Genomic DNA, 21,312 nt, shown 5'->3' on the forward strand with positions numbered 1-21,312 from the left:
TAAAAACCAGAAAGAAGCTTTCTGAGAAACTGCTTTGTGATGTGTGAATTCATCTCACAGAGTTACACAAATCTTTCATGTAGTAGTTTGCTAGCACTGTTTTTGTGGAATCTGAGAAGTAATATTTTAGATCACTTTGAAGACTATGGTGACAAGGGAAATATCCTCAGATAAAAACCAGAAATAAGCTTTCTGAGAAACTGCATTTTGATGTTTGAATTAATATCACATTGCAACACCGCTACTTCATGCAGCCTTTTGCTAGCACCGTTTTTATGGAATATGAGAAGATATTTTGGATTGCTATGAAAACTATACAGACAAAGGAAATATCCTCAGATAAAAACCAGAATGAAGCTTTTTGAGAAACTTCTTTGGGATGTGTGAATTCATCTCACAGAGTTACACCACTGTTTCATGCAGCCTTTTGCTAGCACTGTTTTTGTGGAATCTGAGAAGTGATATTTTGGATCGCTGTGAAGACTATACAGACAAAGGAAATATCCTCGGATAAAAACCAGAAAGAAGCTTTCTGAGAAACTGCTTTGTGATGTGTGAATTCATCTCACAGAGTTACACAAATCTTTCTTGTAGGGGTTTGCTAGCACTGTTTTTGTGGAATCTGAGAAGTAATATTTTGGTTCATTTTGAAGACTATGGTGACAAGGGAAATATCCTCAGATAAAAAAACAGAAATAAACTCTGTGAGAAACCGCATTGTGATGTTTGAATTCATATCACATTGTAGCACCGCTAGTTCATGCAGTCTTTTTCTAGCACCATTTTTGTGGAATCTGAGAAGTGATATTTTGGATCTCTATGAAGACTATATGGACATAGAAAATATCCTGAGATAAAAACCAGAAAGAAGCTTTCTGAGAAACAACTTTGGGATGTTTGAATTCATCTCACAGAGATACACCACTGTTTCATGCAGCCGTTTGTTCGCACTAATTTTGTGGAATGTGAGAAGTGATATTTTGCATCACTATGAAGACTACATGGACAAAGGAAAAATCCTCAGATAAAAACCAGAAAGAAACTTTCTGAGAAACTGCTTTATGATGTGTGAATTCATCTCACAGAGTTACACACTCTTTTGTGGAGACTTTTGCTAGCACTGTTTTTGGGGAATCTGAGAACTGATATTTCAGATTGCTTTGAAGACAATATAGACAATGGAAATATCCTCAGACGAAAAACAGAATGAAGCTCTCTGACAAACTGCTTTGTGATGTGTGAATTCAACTCACAGTGTTACATCACTCTTTCATGGAAGAGTTTGCTAGCACTGTTTACATGGAATCATGGAAGAGATATCTTGGGTAACATTGAATCCCATGGTCAGCAAAGAAATATCCTCAGATACAAACTGGGGAGAAGCCTTCTTAGAAACTACTTTGTTGTGAGTGAATTTATCTCACAGAGTTACACCATTGCTTTCATTGAGAATTTTGCCATCACTGTTTTTGCAGAATCTTCAATGAGATATACGGGAGTGCATTGAGACCTGAAATATCCTCAGATAAAAACAAGAAAGAAGCTTTCTGAGAAACTACTTTTTGATGTGTGAATTCATCCCACAGAGTTATACCAGTATTTTGTGGAGCCGTTTGCTAGCACTGTTTTTGTGGAATCTGAGAACTGATATTTTAGATTGCTTTGAAGACTATACGGACAAAGGAAATATCCTCAGATAAAAACCAGAATGATGCTTTCTCAGAAACTGCTTTGTGATGTGTGAATTCATTTCACAGAGTTACACCATTATTCGTGCAGGAGTTTGCTAGCACTGTTTTTGTGGAATCTCAGAAGAGATATTTTTGTGTCATTGAATCCCATGGTGAAAAATGAAACATCCTAAGATCAAAACTGGAGAGAAGCCTTCTCGGAAACTGCTTTGTTGTTGGTGAATTGAGCTCACACTGTTACACCATTCTTTTCATGGATCACTTTGTTAGCACTCCGTTTGGAGAATTTGAGATGGGATATTTCAGAGCCCAGTGAAGCTGATGGTAACAAAGGAAATATCCTCAGATAAAAACTGGAAAGAGGCCTTCTGAGGTACTGCTTTTTGATGTCTGTATTCATCAAAGAGAGTTATGCCATTCTTTTCATACAGCAGTTTACTAACACTGTTTTCATGGAAAATGCAGTAGGATGTTTGGGAGTGCTTTGAAGCCTATGGTGACAAAGGAAATATCCTCAGATAAAAACCAAAAAGAAGTCTTCAGAGAAACTGATTTGTGATTTGTTATTTCATCTCAGAGTTACACCCTTCTTTTCATTGAGCCTCTGCTAAAACTGTTTTTGTGGAATCTGCATTAGGATATTTGGGAGCACATTGAAGCCTATGGGGACAAAGGAAATATCCTCAGATAAAAACCAAAAAGAAGCTTTCTGAGAGACTACTTTGGAGGTGTCAATTCATCTCACAGAGGTACACGATTCTTTTCATGGATCACTTTGTTAGCACTCTTTTTGGGGAAACTGAGAAGGAATATTTTGGATTGCATTGAAGCCTACGGTGACAAGGAAATATTTTCAGATAAAAACTGGAAATAAGCCTTCTGAGATAATGCAGATAATGCTTTGTGATGTGTGAATACATCTCACAGTGTTACAATGTTATTTTCATTGAACAGTCTGCTAATACTGTTTTCTTGGAATCCGTAAAGGGATATTTCCAGCACATTGAAGCTTATGGTGACAAAGGAAATATCCTCAGAGAAAAACTAGAAAGAAAGTTTCTGAGAAATTGCTTTCTGATGTGTGAATTCAACTCAAAGCGTTATACATTCCTTTCATGGAGCAATCTGTTACCACTGTTTTTGGAGAATCTAAGAAGAGATATTTTGGATCACATTGAAGCCTATGTTGACAAAGGAAATATCCTCAAATAAAAGCTGGAAAGAAGCCCTCTGAGAAACGTCTTTGGGATGTGTGAATTCACCTCACAGAGTTACACCTGTCTCTTCATGAAGCAGTTTGCTAACACTGTTTTCATGGATTCTGCAAAGTGATACTTGGTAGTGCATTGAGGCCTATGGTAAAAAAGCAAACATCCTCAGATAAAAACTAGAAAGAAATTTTCTGAGAAACTGCTTTGTGATGGGTTAATTCAACTCACCAAGTTACATCGCTCTTTTCAGCGAGCAGTTTGCTAACACTGTCTTCATGGAATCTGTGTTAGGATATTTGGGAGTGCATTGAAGCCTATGGTGACTTGGAAATATCGTCAGATTAAAATTAGAAAGAAGTTTTCAGAGGAACTGCTTTGTGATTCGTTAATTCATCTCATAGAGTTACATTGTACTTTTCTTTGAGCAGTTTGCTAACACTATTTTCTTGGAATCTGCAATGGGATATTTCTTGGCACAATGAAGCTTACAGTGACAAGAGAAATATCCTCAGATAAAAACTAGAAAGAAGCTTTCTGAGAAACTGCTTTGTGATGTGTCAATTCATCTCACAGAGTTACACTTTTATTTCTTGGAGCAGTCAGTTACACCTGTTTTTGGGGAATCTGAGAAGGAATATTTTGGATCTCATTGAAGGATACACTGACAAAGGAAATATCCTCAAATAAAAACTAGAAAGAAGCTTTCTGAGTAACTTCTTGGTGATGGATTAATTCATTTCACATGGTTACATCACTATATCATGGAGCCGTTTGCTAGCACTCTTTTTCTGAAATCTGAGAACTGATATTTCGGATCACTTTGAAGACTATACGGACAAAGGAAATGTCCTCAGACAAAAAAACAGAATGAAGCTTTCTGAGAAACTGCTTTGTGATGTGTGAATTCATTTCGGAGAGTTACACCACCCTTTCATGGAGTAGTTTGCTAGTACTGTTTTTGTGGAATCTCAAAAGCGATATCTTGGATATCATTGAATCCTATGGTGAAAAACCGAATATCCTCAGATAAAAACTGGAGAAAAGCCTTCTCAGAAACTGCTTTGTTGTGGGTGAATTCAGCAGACAGGGTTACACCATTGCTTTCATTGAGAAGTTTGATAACACTATTTTTGCAGAATCTGCAATGGGTTGTACGAGAGCGCTTTGAGGAATGAAATGTCCTCAGATAGAAAGAAGTTTTCTGAGAAACTGCCTTGTGATGTGTGAACTCATCTTCCAGAGTTACACTACACTTTCCTGGAGCCCTTTGCTAGCACTGTTTTTGTGGAATCTGAGAAGGGATATTTTTCATCACTTTGAAGCCTTTGGTGACAAAGGAAATATCTTCACATAAAAACCAGAAAGAAGATTTCTGAGAAACTGCTTTTTGAGATGTGAATTCATCTCACAGAGTTACACCATTATTTCATGAAGCAGTTTGCTAACACTGTTTTCGTGGAATCTGCAAAGTGATATTTGGAGCACGTTGAGGCCTATGGTGAAAAAGGAAATATCCACAGATAAAAACTAGAAAGAAATTTTCTGAGATACTGCTGTGTGATATGTGAATCCATCACACAGAGTTACACCATTCTTTTCATACAGCAGTTTGCTAACCCTGTTTTCTTGGAATCTTCAATGGGATATGTCTTAGAACAATGAAGCTTATGATGACAAAGGAAATATCCTCAGATAAAAACTGGAAAGAAGCTTTCTCAGAAACTGCTTTGTGAAGTGATAATTCATCTCAGAGGGTAACATCATTCTTCTCTTTGAGCAATCTGATAAGAGTGTTTTCTTAGAATCAGCATTAGGATATTTGGGATCCCCTTGAACCCTATGGTGACAAGGAAATATCCTCAGATAAAAGCCAGAAAGAAATTTTCTGAGAAACTGCATTGTGATGTGTGAATGCATCTCACAGAGTTACACATTTCCTTTCATTGAGTAGTTTGCTAACAGTGTTTTCTTTGAATCTGCAATGGGATATTTTTTAGTGCAATGAAGTTTATAGTGACAAGGGAAATATCCTCAGATAAAAATCAAAAAGAAGCATTGTGAGAAAATGCTTTGTGATGAGTTAATTCATCTCACAGTGTTACACCCTTCCTCTCATTGAACAGTCTGCTAACACTGTTTTCGTGAAATCTCTGTTAGGATATTTGGGAAAGCATTGAAACTTATGAGAACAGAGGAAATATCCTCAGATGAAAACCAAAAAGAGGCTTTCTGAGAAACCACTTTGGAAGTGTGAATTCATCTCACAGCGTTACATAATTCTTTTCATGCACCACTTGGCTTGCACACTTTTTGGGGAATCTGTGAAGGGATATTTTGGATTCCATTGAAGCCTATAGTGACAAGGAAAATTCCCAGATAAAAACTGGAAAGAAGATTTCTGAGAAAGTTCTTTGTGATGTGTGAATTCATCTCACAGAGTCGCACCTTTCTTTTTATGGAGCAGTTTGCTAACATTCTTTTCATAGAAGCTGCAAATGGATATTTGGGAGCACCTTGAGGACTATCATGAAAAAGGTATAATCCTCAGATAAAAACTAGAAAGAAACTTTCTGAGAAACTGCATTGTGATGTGTGAATGCATCTCAGAGAGTTACACTTTTGTTTCATTAAGCAGTTTGCTAATTCTGTTTTCTTGGAATCTGCAGTGGGATATTTTTTAGCTCAATAAAGCTTATGGTGACAAAGGAAATATTCTCAGATAAAAACTAGAAAGAAGTTTTCTGTGAAACTGCTTTGTGATTGATTAATTCATCTCACAGAGTTACACCATTCTTTTCATTGATCTGTCTGGTAACCCTGTTTTCTTGGAATCTACATTAGGATATTTGGGAGTGCATTGAAGCCTATGGAGACAAAGGAAAATATCCTGAGGTAAAAACCAAAAGAAGATTTCTGAGAAACTGTTTTGGATGTGTAAATTCATCTCACAGAGTTACATGATTTTTTTTCATGGATCACTTTGTTAGAACTCTTTTTGGGGAATATGAGAGGAATATTTTGGATTGCATTGAAGCCTATGGTGACAAAGGAAATATCCTCAGATAAAAACTAGAAAGAAGCTTTCTAAGGAACTACTTTGTGATGTGTGAATTCATCTCACAGAATTACACCACTCTTTCATGATGGAATTTGCTAGCACTGTTTTTGTGGAATCACAGAAGTGATATTTTGGATAGCATGGAATCCTATGGTGAGAAATGAAATATCCTGACATAAAAACTGGACAGAAGTCTTCTCAGAAACTGCTTTATGGTGTGTGAATTTTTCTCACAGAGTTACACCTTTGCTTTCATTGAGAAGTTTGCTAACACTGTTTTAGCAGAAACTGTAGTGAGATATATGGGAGCGCATTGAGGCCCGTGGTTAAAAAGGAAATATCTTCAGATAAAAAGAAGAAAGAAGTTTTCTGATAAACTGTTTTGTGATGTGAGAATTCATCACACAGAGTTTCACTACTCTTTCATGGAACAGTTTACTCCCGATGTATTTTTGGAAACTGAGAAGTGACATTTTGGATCCTTTGAAGCCTATGGTAACAATGGAAATATCCTCAGTTAAAACTAGAAAAAGCTTTATGAGAAACTGTTTTGTGATGAGTGTATTCATCACACAGATATACACTTTTTGTTACATTGCACAGTTTTGCTAACACTGTTTTCATGGAATCTGCCATGGGATATTCTGAGGGCATTGAGTCCTATGGTGAAAAATTAAATATGCTTAGATTAAAACTGGAGAGAAGCCTTCTGAGAAACTGCTTTGTGATGTGTGAATTCATCTCACAGAATTACCCCACTCTTTTCCTTGAGAAGTTTCCTAACACTGTTTTCACGGAATCGGCAATGAGATATACGGGAGCACACTGAGGCACGTGTTTAAAAAGGAAATATCCTTGGATAAAAAGAAGAAAGAAGCTTTCTGAGAAACGGCATTGTGATCTGTGAATTCATTACACAGAGTTACACTATTCTTTCAAGGAGTAGTTTGCTAGAACTGTATTTGTACAATCTGAGAAAGGATAGTTTGAATCGCTTTGAAGTCTATGGTAACAAAGGAAATATCGTCAGTAAAATCTAGAAAAAGCTTTATGAGAAACTGCTTTGGGATGAGTGTATTTGTCTAACAGAGATACACTTTTCGTTACATTGAGCAGCTTTGACAACCCTATTTTTCATGGAATCTGCCATTCTATATCCCAAGGGCATTGAGTCTTATGATGAAAAATTTAATATCCTTAGATAAAAACTGGAGAGAAGAATTCTGAGAAACTGCTTTGTGGTCTGTGAATTCATGTCACAGAGTTACACCACTCTTTCCCTTGAGAAACTACCTAACAATATTTTCACGGAATCTGAAATGAGATGGATGAGATTGCATTGAGGACTGAAATATCCTCAGATAAAAACAAGAAGGAAGCCTTCTGAGAAACTACTTTGTGATGTGTGAATTAATCTCACAGAGTTACACTACTCTTTCAGGGAGCCATTTCCTAGCACTGTTTTTGTGGAATGTGAGAAGGGATATTTTTGATTGCTTTGAAGCCTATAGTGACAAAGGAAACATGCTCAGATGAAATCCAGAATGAAACTTTCTGAGAAACTCTTTTGTGATGTGTGAATTCATCTCACAGTGTTACACAAATCTTTCATGGAGCCCTTTGTTAGCACTGTATTTGTGGAATCTGAGAAGGGATATTTTGGATCGCTTGAAGCCTACAGTAACAAAGGAAATATCCTCAGATAAAAACCAGAAAGAAACTTTCTGAGAAACTGCTTTGTGATTTCTGAATTCATCTGAGATTTACACCACTCTTCCGTGGAGCCGTTGGCTAGCACTGTTTCTATGGAATCTGACAAGTGATACTTTGGGTCACTTTGATGCCCATGGTAACAAAGGAAATATCCTCAGATAAAAACTAGAAAGAAGCTTTCTGGGAAACTGCTTTATGAGTTGTGAATTCATCTCACAGAGTTACAACACTCTTTCATGGAAGAGTTTGCTAGCAGTGCTTTTGTGTAATCTCAGATGTGATATTTTGGTTAGCATTAAAACCCATGGTGAAAAATAAAATATCCTCAAATATAAACTGGAGAGAAGCCTTCTCAGAAACTACTTTGTGGTGTGTAAATTCATCGCACAGAGTTACATCATTGCTTTCATTGAGAAGTTTGCTAACACTGTTGTCGCAGAATGTGCAATGAGACACACAGGGGCGCATTGAGACCTGAAATATTCTCAGATAAAAGCAAGAAAGAAGCTTTCCGAGAAACTGTTTTGTGATGTGTGAATTCATCTCACAGAGTTACACTACACTTTCATGGAGCACATTCCACTGTAAGTGGAATCAGATAGAAGTATTTTTGATCGCTTTGAAGCCTATGGTGACAAAGGAAATATCCTCAGATAAAAATTAGAAAGAATCCTTCTGAGAAACTGCTTTTGGATGTGTGAATTCATCTCACAGAGTTACACCACTCTTTCATGGAGGAGTTTGTTAGCATTACTTTTGTGGAATTTGAGAAGTGATGTTTTGGATTGCTTTGAAGCCTATGGTGACAAAGGAAATATCCTCAGATAGAAACTAGAAATTATTTTTCTAAGAAACTGCTTTGTGATATGTGAATTTGACTCATAGAGTTTCACTATTCTATCATGGAGGAGTTTGTTAGCACTGTTTTGTGGAATCTCCGAAGTGATATCCTGGATAGTATAGAATCCTATGGTGAAAATGAAATAGCCTAAGACAATAACTGGAGAGACGCCTTCTCAGAAGCTGTTTTGTGGTGTGTGAATTCATCACAGAGAGCTACACCATTGCTTCCATTGGGAGCTTTGCTAACACTGTTTTCATAGAATCTGCAATGAGATATATGGGAGCACATTGAGGCCCATGTGTAAAAAGGAAATATCCTAGATAAAAAGAAGAAAGAAGCTTTCTGAGAAACTGCTTTGTGATCTGTGAGTTCATCACACAGAGTTACACTATTCTTTCAAGGAGCAGATTGCTTCAAATGTATTTCTGGAATCTGAGGAGGGATATTTTGGATTCTTTTGAAGCCTATGGTAACAAAGGAAATATCTTCAGTGTAAACTGGAAAAATGTTTATGAGAAACTGCTTTGTGATGAGTGTATTCATCTCACAGAGATACACTTTTCATTACATTGAGCAGTTTGCTAACACTGTTTTCTTGGAATCTGCCATGGGATATTCCTAGGGCATTGAGTCCTGTGGGAAAAAACTAAATATCCTTACATAAAAACTAGAGAGAAGCCTTCTAAGAAACGTCTTTGTGATTTGTGAATTCATTTCACAGAGCTACAACACTCTTTTCTTTGAGAAGTTTCCTAAAAATACTTTTGCAGAAGCTGCAATGAGATATATGGGAGCGCAATGAGGCCTGAAATATCCTCCGATAAAAACTAGCAAGAAGCTTTCTAAGAAAATGTTTTGTGATGTGTGAAATCATCTCACAGAGTTACACTAGTGTTTCATGGATCCATCTGCTAGCACTGTAGCACTGTTTTTGTGGAATCTGAAAAGGGATATTTTAGATCGTTTTGAAGGCTATGGTGACAAGGGAAATATCCTCAGATAAAACCAGTAAGAAACTTTCTGAGAAACTGCTTTATGATGTGTGAATTCATCTCACAGTGTTACACAACTCTTCAATGGAGTCGTTGGCTAGCACTGTTTTTGTGGAATCTGAGAAGGGATATTCTTGATCGCTTGGCTAGCACTGTTTTTGTGGAATCTGAGACGGGATATTCTTGATTGCTTTGAAGGCTATGGTGACAAAGGAAATATCCTTAGACAAAAACCAGAAAGAAACTATCTGAGAAGCTGCTTTGTGATGTGTAAAGTCATCTCACAAATTTACACCACTCTTTCACGGAGGAGTTTGTGAGTGCTGTTTCTGTAGAATCACAGAAGTGATATCTTGGAAAGCATTCAATCCCATGGTGAAAAATGAAATATCCTCAGATAGAAACTGGAAAGAAGCCTTCTCAGAAACTGCTTTGTGGTGTGAGAATTCATCTGACCTCTGTCACTACAATACTGTTTCATTGAGAAGTTTGCTAACACTGTTTTCGCAAAATCTGCAATGAGATATACAGGAGCACATAGAGGCCTGAAATATCCTCAGATAAAAACAAGAAAGAAGCTTTCTGAGAAACTGCCTTGTGATGTGTGAATTCATCTCACAGAGTTACACTACTCTTTCATGTAGCTGTTTGTTAGCACTGTTTTCGCAGAATCTGAGAAAGGATATTTTTGATCACTTTGAAGCCTGTGATGACAAAGCGAATATCCTCAGATAAAATCCAGGAAGAGGCTTTCTGAGAAACTGCTTTGTGATTTGTGAATTCATCTCACAGAGTTACATCACTCTTTCATGGAACTGTTGGCTACACTGTTTTTGTGGACTGTCAGAGTGATGTTTTGGTGTGCTTTGAAACCTATGGTGACAAAGGAAATATCCTCAGATAAAAAGTAGAAAAAAGCTTTCTGAGAAACTGTTTTGTGAGGTGTGAATTCATCTCACAGAGTTACACCACTCGTTCATGGAGGAGTTTGGTATCACCGTTTTTGTGGAATCTCAGAAGTGAGATCTTGGATTGCATAGAATCCTATGATATTGCTTTGTGGTGTGTGAATTAATCTCAGAGAGTACACCTTTGCTTTCATTGAGAGGTTTGCTATCACTTATTTTGCAGAATGTGCAATAAGATATACAGGAGTACATTGAGGCCCATGTTTAAAAAGGAAATATCTTTGGATAAAAAAAGAAAGAAGCTTTTTGAGAAATTGCTTTGTGATCTGTGAATTCATCACACAGAGTTACACTATTCTTTCAGGGAGAAGTATTGCTACCACTGTATTTGTAGAATCTGAGAAGGGATATTTTGGATCGCTTTGAAGCCTATGATAATAAAGCAAATATCCATAGATAAAACTAGAAAAAGCTTTATGAGAAAATTATTTGTGATGAGTGTATTCATCTTATAGAGATACACTTTTCGTTACATTGAGCAGCTTGCTAACACTGTTTTTTTGGAATCTGCCATGGGATATTCTGAGGGCATTGAATCCTATGGTAAAAATTTAAATATCCTTAGATAATAACTGGAGAGAAGCCATCTGAGAAACTGTTTTGTGATGTGTGAATTCATCTCACAGAGCGACTTCACACATTTCATTGAGAAGTTTCTTAAAAACATTTTCACGGAATCTGCAATGATATATATGGGAGCACAGTGAGGCCTGAAATATCCTTAGATAAAAACAAGAAAAAAGCGTTCTAAGATGATGTGTGAATTCATCTCACAGTGTTACACTACTCTTTCATGGAGCTGTTCACTAGTACTGTTTTTGTGGAATCTGAGAAGGGAAAATTTTGATCACTTTGAAGGTATGGTAACAAAGTAAATATCCACAGATAAAATCCAGAAAGAAGTTTTTTGAGAAAAACCTCTGTGATTTGTGAATTCATCTCACAGTGTTACACAACTCTTTCCTTGAGCCGCTTGCTAGCACTGTTTTTGGAGAATCTGAGAGGGATATTTTGGATTGCTTTGAAGCCTTTGCTGACAAAGGATATATCCTCAGATAAAAACCAGAAAGAAGCTTTCTGAGAAACAGCTTTGTGATTTTTGAATTCATCTCACAGAGTTACACCACTCTTTCATGTAACCATTGGCTGCCACTGTTCTTGTGAAGTCTGAGAAGGGATATTTTGATCGCTTTGAAGCCTATGTTGACAAAGGAAATATCCTCAGATAAAAACTAGAAAGAAGCTTTCTGAGAAACTGCTTTGTGATGTGTGAATTCATCTCACAGGGTTACACTACTGTTTCATGGAGCCAATTGCTAGCACTGCTTTTGTGGAATCTGAGAAGGGATAATTTTGATCATTTCGAAGATTATGGTGAGAAGGGAAATATCCTCAGATAAAAACCAGAATCAAGTTTTCTGAGAAACTGTTTTGTGATGTGTGAATTCATCTCACAGTATTACAAAACTCTTGCTTTCATCCGTTTGCTAGCACTGTTTTTCTGGAATCTGTGAAGGGACATTTTGGATTGCTTTGAAGCCTATGGTGACAAAGGAAGTATCCTCCAATAAAAACTAGAAAGAAGCTTTCTGTGAAACTACTTTGTGACTGTGAATTCATCTCACAAATTAACAACAGTCTTTCATGGAAGTGCTTGCTAGCACTGTTTGTGTGGAATCATAGAAGTGTTATCTTGGATAGCATTGAATCCCATGGTGAAAAATGAAATATCATCAGATAAAAACTGAAGGGAAGCCTTCTCAGAAACAGTTTTGTGGTGTGTGAATTCATCTCATTCAGTTACAGCACTGCTTTCATTGAGAAGTGTGCCAACACTGCTTTCATAGAATCTGCAATGGGATATACGGGAGCACACTGAGGCCTGAAATATACTCAGATAAAAACAAGAAAGACACTTTCTGAGAAACTGCTTTGTGATGTGTGAATTCATCTCACAGAGTTACACTACTCTTTCATGGATTCGTTTGCCAATACTGTTTTTGTGTAATGTGAGAAGGGATTTCTTTGATCGCTTTGAAGCCTATGGTGACAAAGGAAATATCCTCAGATAAAAACCAGAAAGAAGCTTTCTCAGAAACTATTTTGTGATGTTTGAATTAATCTTTCGAAATTACACCTTTTTCTTCATGAAGTCATTTTCTAACACTGTTTTCATGGAATCTGCAAAGGGATATTTTGGAGTGCATTGAGGCCTATGATGAAATAGGAAATATCCTCAGACAAAAACTGGAAAGAAGGTATCTGAGAAACTGCATTGTGATTTGTGAATGCATCTCACAGAGTTACACTGTTCTTCTCATTGAGCAGTTTGCTAACACTGTTTTCTTGGAATCTGCAATGGGATATTTCTTAGAGCAATGAAGCTTATGATGACAAAGGAAATATCCTCAGATAAAATCTAGAAAATAGCTGTCTGAGAAATTGCTTTTTGACAAGTTAATTCACCTCACAGGGTTACACCATTCTTTTCATACAACAGTCTGCTAACACTGTTTTCATGGAATCTGCATTAGGATATTTGGGAGCGCATTGCAGCCTATGGTGACAAAGGAAATATCCTCAGTTAAAAACCAGAAAAGATGCTTTCTGAGAAACTTCTTTGGATGTGTGAATTCATCTCAAAGAGTTACATGATTCTTTTCATGGATCGCTTCATTAGCACTGCTTTTGTGTAGTCTGAGAAGGGATATTTTGGATCACATTGAAGCCTGTGGTGACAAGGAAATAACCTCAGATAAAAAGTGGAAAGAAGCTTTCTGGAAAACTTCTTTGTGATGGGTGAATTCATCTGACAGAGTTACACCTGTCTCTTCATGAAGCAGTTTGCTAACACTGTTTTCGTTGAATCTGCAAAGTGATATTTGGGAGCACTTTCAGGCCTATGGTGAAAAAGAAAATATTCTCAGGTAAAAACTAGAAAGAAGCTTTCTGAGATACTGATTTGTGACATATGATTGCATCTCACAGAATTTCACTGTTCTTTTCATGGAGTAGTTGGTTAACACTGTTTTCTATGAATCTGCAATGGGATATTTCTTAGCACAATGAAGCTTATGGTGACAAAAGAAATATTCTGAGATAAAAAATGTACAGAAGCTTTGTGAGGAACTGCTTTGTGATGGGTTAATTCATCTCACAGAGTTACACTGTTTTTTTCATTGAGCAATCTGCTAACACTGTTTTCATGGAATCTGCATTAGAGTTTTAGGAGTGCATTGAAGCCTATGGATAAAAAGAAAATATCCTCAGATAAAAACCAAAAAGAAGTTTTCTGAGAAACTGCTTTGGATGTGTGAATTCATCTCACAGAGTTAAACGATTCTTTTCATGGATCACTTTGTTCACACTGTTTTTGGGGAATCTGAGAAGGGATATTTTGGATCACATTGAAGAATATGATGACAAAGATAATATTTTCAGGTAAATAGTGAAAAGAAGCTTTCTGAGAAACTGCTTTGAATGTGTGAATTCATCTCACAGAGTTACACGATTCTTTTCATGGATCTCTTTGTCTGCATTGTTTGTGGGGAATCTGAGAAGGGATATTTTGGATCACATTGAAGCCTATGGTGACAAAAGAAATATCCTCAGATAAAAACTGCATAGAAGCTTCCTGTTAAAGTTCTTTGTGATGTGTGAATTCATCTCACAGAGTTACACATTTCTTTTCATGGATTGGTTTGCTAACACTGTTTTCATGGAATTTGCCAAGGGATATGTGGCAGCACTTTGAGGCTGATAGTGAAAAAGGAAATATCCTCAGATAAAGACTAGAAAGAATCTTTGAGGGAATCTGCTTTGTGATGTGTGACTTCATCTCACAGAGTTACACCATTCTTTTCATACAGCAGTCTGCTAAAACTGTTTTCATGGAAACTGCAATAGGATTTTTGGGAGCGCATTGAAGCCTATTGTGACTAAGGAAATATCCTCAGATAAAATCGAAAAGAAACTTTCTGAGAAACTGTTTTGGATGTGCGAATTCATCTGCCAGAGTTACACGATTCTATTCATGGATCACCTTGTTAGCACTGCTTTTGGGATATCTGAGAAGTGAAATTTTGCATCGCATTGAAGCCTATGGTGACAAGGAAATATACTCCAATAAAAACTGGAAAGAAGTTTTATGAGAAACTGCTTTGTGGTGTGTGAATACATCTCACAGATCTCCAGTGTTATTTTCATTGAGAAGTCTGCTAACACTGTTTTCCTGGAATATGTGAAGGGATATTTTGGAGCGCATTGAAGCTAAGGGTGATAAAGGAAATAAACTCAGATAAATAGCAGGAAGAAATTTTTTGAGAAACTGCTTTGGATGTGTGAAATCATCTCACAGACTTACATAATTCTTTTCTTGGATCCCTTTGCTATCACTGCTTTTGCGGAATCTGAGAAGGGATATTTCGAACTGCATTGAAGCCTATGGTGACAAAGGAAATATCCTCAGATAAAAACCAAAAAGAAACCTTCTGAGAAACTGCTTTGTGATTTGTGAATTCTTCTCACAGAGTTACAGTGTTCATTTTATTCAGCAGTCTGCTAACACTGTTTTCTTGGAATCCCCAAAGTGGTATTTCAGAGCACATTGAAGCTTATGGTGACAAAGTAAATATTCTCAGAGACAAACTAGAAAGGTTTCTGAGAAACTGGTTTTAATGTGTGAACTCATCTCACAGAGTTACACTGTTCTTTTCATGTAGCAGTCTGTTTACCTTGTTTTCTTGGAATCTCCAGTAAGATATTTCGGAGCACATTGAAGCTTATGGTGACCAAGAAAATGTCCTCAGACAAAAACTGGAAGGAAGTTTCCTGAGAAACTGCTTTGTGTTTTCTCAATTCATATCACAGAGTTACACGATTCCTTTCGTAGAGTCGTTTTATAGCACTGTTTTGGGGGAATCTACAATTGGATATTTTGGATCACATTGAAGTCTGTGGTGAGAAAGGAATTATCCTCCGATAAAAATTATAAAGAAGCTTTCTGAGAAACTTCTTTGTGATGTGGAAATTCATCTCACAGTGTTACCCCTTTCTTTTCATGGAACAGTATGCTAACACTGTTTTTGTGGAATCTGCAAAGGGATATTTTGGAGCATATTGAGGTCTATGGTGACAAACGAAATATCCTCAGATAAAAACTAGAAAGAAGCTTTCTGAGAAAAGGCTTTGTGATGTGTGAATTCATCTCAGAGTGTTACACTGTTCTCTTCATTTAGCAGTCTGCTAATACTGTTTTCTGGAAATCTGCATTGGGATATTTCTGAGCACATTGAAGCTTATGGTGACAAAGGAAATATCATCATATAAAAACTAGAAAGAAGCTTTCTGAGAAACCATTTTGTGATATGGGAATTTATCTCACAGAGTTACACCATTCTTTTCTTTGAGCAGGTTGATAACACATTTTTTGTGGAATCTGTTATAGGATATTTGGGAGCGAATTGAAGCCTATGGTGTCAAAGGAAATATCCTCAGATAAAAAACAAAGCAAAGCTTTCTGAGAAACTGCTTTGTGATTTATGAATTCACCTCACATTATTGCACTGTTCTTTTCATTGAGCAGTATGCTAAAACTGTTTTCTTGGATTCTGCAATGTGATATTATGGATCACATTGAAGCATATAGTGACAAAGGAATTATCCCCATATAAAAACTAGAAAGAAGGATTCTGACAAACCACTTTGAGATGTGTTAATTAATCTCACCGCGTTGCATGATTCTTTTCATGAATCAGTCTGTTAGCACTGATTTTGAAGAATTTGAGAAAGGATATTTTGTGTTGCTTTGAAGCCTTTGCTGACCAAGAATATATCCTCAGATAAAAGCGAGAAAGAAGCTTTCTGAGAAAGTTCTTTGTGATGTATGAATTCATCTCACAGTGTAACACCATTCTTTTCATGTTTTCATGGAATTTTCAAAGAGATATTTGGGAGCACATTGATTCCTATAGTGAAAAAACAATTATCCTCAGATAAAAACTAGAAAGAAGCTTTCTGAGAAATTTCTTTGCAATGTGTGAATTCATCTCACAGAATTACACTATTTTTCATTGATTAGTTTGCTAATATTGTTTTCTTGAAATCTGCAATAGGATAATTTGTAGCACATTGAAGCTTATGGTGACAAAGGAAATATATCAGACAAAAACTGGAAATAAATTTTCTGTGAAACTGCTTTGAGATTTGGGAATTCATCTCACAGAGTTACCTGATTATTTATAGGACCAGTTTGGTAGCACTGTTTTAGGGTAAACTGAGGAGGTATGTTTTGTATCACATTGAAGTCTATGTTGACAAAGGAAATATACTCAGATAACAACTAGAAAGAGGCTTTCTGTGAAAGATTTTTGTGATGTGTGAATTAATCTTGAAGAGTTACACAGTTCTTTTCATTGAGCATTTTGCTAACAATGTTTTCATGGAAACTGCAAAGGGATATTTGGGAACACATTAAAGCCAATGGTGGCAAAGAAAGTATAATCAGATAGAAACCAAAAAGAAGGTTTCTGATAAACTTCTTTGTGACTTGTGAACTCATCTCAGAGACTTACACTGATTTTCTCATTGAACAGTTATCTCACACCGTTCTTTTGGAATCTGTAATGGGTTGTTTCAGAGCACATTGAAGCTTACAGTGACAAAAGAAAAATCTTCAGGAAAAAGCTAGAAAGAAGCTTTTTGAGAAACTGATTTGTGATGTGTGAATCCATCTCACAGAGTTACACAATACTTTTCATGCAGCAGTTTGGTCGCACTGTTTTTGGGGAATCTGAGAAGGGATATATTGGATTGCCTTAAAGCCTATGGTGACAAAGGAAATATCCTCAGATTAAAACTAGAAAGAACTTTTCTGAGAAACTTCTTGGTGATGTGTGAATTCATCTCACATAGTTACACCTTTCTTTTCATGGAGCAATTTGCTAACACGTTTTTTGTGTCTTCTGCAAAGGGATATTCACGAGTGCATTGAGTCCCATGGTGAAAAAGGAATTATCCTCAGATGAAAGCTAGAAAGAAACTTTGTGAGAAACTGCTTTGTGATGTGTGAATTCATCTCACAGGGTTACACTGTCCTTTTCAGTGAGCAGTTTCCTAACACTGTTTCCTTGGAATCTGCAATGGGATATTTCGAAGTGCATTGAAGCCTAGGGTGACAAACAAAATATCATCATAAAAAAACTAGAAAGAAGCTTTCTGAGAAACTGCTAAGTGATGTGTTAATTCATCTCCCACATTTACATGATTCTTTTCATGGATCAGTTTTGTAGCACTGTTGTTGGGGAATCTTAGAAGGGATAATTTGGATCACATTGAAGCCCATGGTGACAAAGGAAATATCCTCAGATAAAAAATAGAAAGAAACTTTCTGATAAGTTCTTTCTTATGTGTGAATTCATCTCACAGAGTTATACCTTACTTTTCATGAATCAATTTACTAACACTGTTGTCATGGAATCTGCAAAGGGATATTTGGGAGCCCTGTAGTGAAAAAGGAAATATCCTCATTGAAAAATTAGAAGGAAGCTTTCTGAGAATCTGCTTTGTGATGTTTGAATTCAAGGCACAGAGTTACACTATTGTTTTCATGGAGTAGTTTGCTGACACTGTTTTCTTGGAATCTACAATAGAATATTTCAGAGCGGATTGAAGCTTACGGTGACAAAGCAAATATCCCCATATAAAAACTAGAAAGAAGCCCGCTGAGAAACCGCTTTGTGGTGTATTATTTCATCTCACAGAGTTACATGATTCCTTTCATAGATCAGTTTGGTAGCACTGTTTTTGGGTAATCTGAAAAGGGATACTTTGGATCGCCATGAAACCTATGGTGGCTAAGGAAATATCCTTAGATAAAAACTAGAAAGAAGCTTTCTGAGAAAGTTATTTTGGATGTGTGAATTCATCTCACAGAGTTACATATTTCTTTTCATAGAGCAATTTGCAAACACTGTTTTCATGGAATCTGCAAAGAAATATTTGGGAGCACATCGAGGCCAATGGTGAAAAAGGAAATATCCTCAGATAAAACTAGAAAGAAACTCTCTGAGAAACTGTTTTGTGATGGGTGAATTCATCTCAAAGAGTTAAGCAGGACATTTCTTTGAGCCTTTTGATAACACTATTTTCATGGAGTCTGACATATTATATTTGGGAGATATTGAAGCCTATGATGACAAAGGAAATAGCCTCAGATAAAAAATAGACAGAAGCTTTTGGAGAAATTTCTTTGTGATGGGTGAATTCATCACACAGATTTACATATTTTCTTTCTTTCAACAGTTTGGTAGCACTGTTTTTATGGAATCTGCAAAGGGATATTTGGGAGCTCCTAGAGGCCTATGGTGATAAAGGAAATTACCTTAGATAAACATTTGAGACACGCTTTTTGAGAAGCGGTTTTGTGATGTATGTATTCATCTCATAGAGTTTAACCTTTTTGTTCATTGAGCCGTTTGACATCACTGTTTTTGTGGTATATGAGAGGAGATATTTGGGAGCACATTGAAGCCAGTGTTTAAAACAGAAGTATCCTCAGATTTAAGCTAGAAAGAAGCTTTCTGAGAAACTGCTTTGTGATGGGTGAAATCATCTCACAGAGTTACACCCTTCTTTTCATTGAACAGTTTAACACTGTTTTTGTGGAAACTGCAAAGGGATATTCAAGAGCACATAGAGTCCAGTGGCAAAAAAATGAAATATCTTCAGGTACAAATTGAGAGAAGCTTTTTGAGAAACTCCTTTGTAAAGTGTGCATTCATCTCATAGAGTTAAACGTTTCTGTTGAGGGAGCACTTTGGCCTCACAGTTTTTGTGGTATCTGATATGGGATACTTGGGAGCACATTGAAGCACATGTTTTAAAAGTGAATATTCGCATATAAAAACTAGAAAGAAGCCTTCTGAGAAACCGCTTTGTGATGGGTTAATTCATCTCACAGAGTTACATGATCCTTTCTATGGAGCAGTTTGCTAGCACTGTTTTTGGGGAATCTGGGAAGAGATATTTTGGATCACATTGATGCCTATGGTGCCAAAGGAAATATCCTCAGATAAAAATGGAAAGAAGCTTACTGAGAAGTCTCTTTGTGATGTATGTATTCATCTCACAGTGTAACATCTGTCTTTTCATGGAGCAGTTTGCTAACACTGTCTTCGTGGAATCTGCATAGCAATATTTGTGAACGCTTTGAGGTGTGTAGTGAAAAAGGAAATATCCTCTGATAAAAACTAGAAAGAACTTTCTGAGAAACTGCTTTTGGATGTGTGAATTCATCTCACAGCGTTACACTGTTATTTTCACTGAGCAGTTTGATGACACTGTTTTCTTGGAACATGCAATAGGATATTTGGGAGCGCATTGAAGTCTATTGTGACAAAGAAAATATCCTCAGATCAAAACCAAAAAAGAAGCTTTCTGTGAAACTGCTTTGTGATGTGTCAATTCACCTCATGGAGTCATACCATTCCTTTCATTGAGAAATTTGCTAACTGTTTTGACCTGGAATCTGCAATGGGATATTCCGGAGCTCATTGAGAAATATGGTGGAAAAGGAAATATCCTCAGATAAAAGCTGAAAAGAAGCTTTCTGAGAAACCACTTTGTAATGTGTCAATTCACCACACAGAGTTACACCATTCTTTTCATGGAGCAGTTTTGTAGCACTGTTTTTGGGGAGTCTGAGAAGGGATATTTTGGATCACCCTGAAGCCTAAGGTGACAAAGGAAATATCCTCAGATTAAAACTATAAAGAAGCTTTCTGAGAAACTTCTTTGTCATGTGTGTATTAATCTCACAGAGTAATTCCATTCTTTTCATGGAGCAATTTGCTAACACTGTTTTCCTGTAACCTACAAAGGATATTTGGAAGCCAGTTGAGGGCTATGGTGATAAAGAAAATATTCTCAGAAAAAACTGGAAAGAAGTTTTCTGAGAAACTGCTGTGTGATGTGTTAATTCATCTCATCGAGTTACACCACTCTTTTCATGGAGCAGTTTGGTAGCTCTGTTTTTGGGAAATCTGAGAAGGAATATTCTCAATCACTCAAAGCCTATGGTTACAAAGGAAATATCCTCAGATAAAAATTAGAAAGAAAATTTCTGAGAAAGTCCTTTATGGTGTGTGAATTCATCTCACAGAGTTACACCTTCCTTTTCATGGAGCTGTTTGCTCAAGCTGTTTTTGTGGAATAGTCAAGGGATTTTTGGGAGCACATTGAGACCTATGGAGAAAGAGGAAGTATCCTCAGATAAAAATCAAAAAGAAACTTTCTATTAAACTGCTTTGTGATGTATGAATTCATCTCACAGAGCTACCCTATTCTTTTCATTGAAAAATTTTCTAACTTTTTTTCATGGAATCTGAAATGGGATATTCCAGAGAGCATTGAGGAATATGGAGAAAAAGAAAATATCCGCAGATAAAATCTAAAAGAAGTAGTCTGAGAAACAACTTTGTGATGTGTGAATTCATCTCACAGTTACACCATTCTTTTCATGGAACAGTTTGACAGCACTGTTTTTGAGGAATCAAAGAAGGGATATTTTGGATCGCATTGAAGCCTAGCGTGACAATGGAAATATTATCAGACAAAAAATAACAAGAAACTTTCTGAGAAACTTTTTTGTGATGTGTGTATTCATCTCACAGAGTAACACCTTTCTTTTCATGCAGCTTTTTTGCTAACGATGTTTTCGTGGAATCTACAAAGTGATATTTGGGAGTGAGTTTGAGACGATGGTGAAAAAGGAAATATCCTCTGATAAAAACTAGAAGGAAGCTTTCTGAGAAACTGCTTTGTGATGTGTACATTCA

Source organism: Macaca thibetana, chromosome 20 (genome assembly GCF_024542745.1).
Source record: "Macaca thibetana thibetana isolate TM-01 chromosome 20, ASM2454274v1, whole genome shotgun sequence".
Lineage (NCBI taxonomy): Eukaryota > Metazoa > Chordata > Mammalia > Primates > Cercopithecidae > Macaca > Macaca thibetana.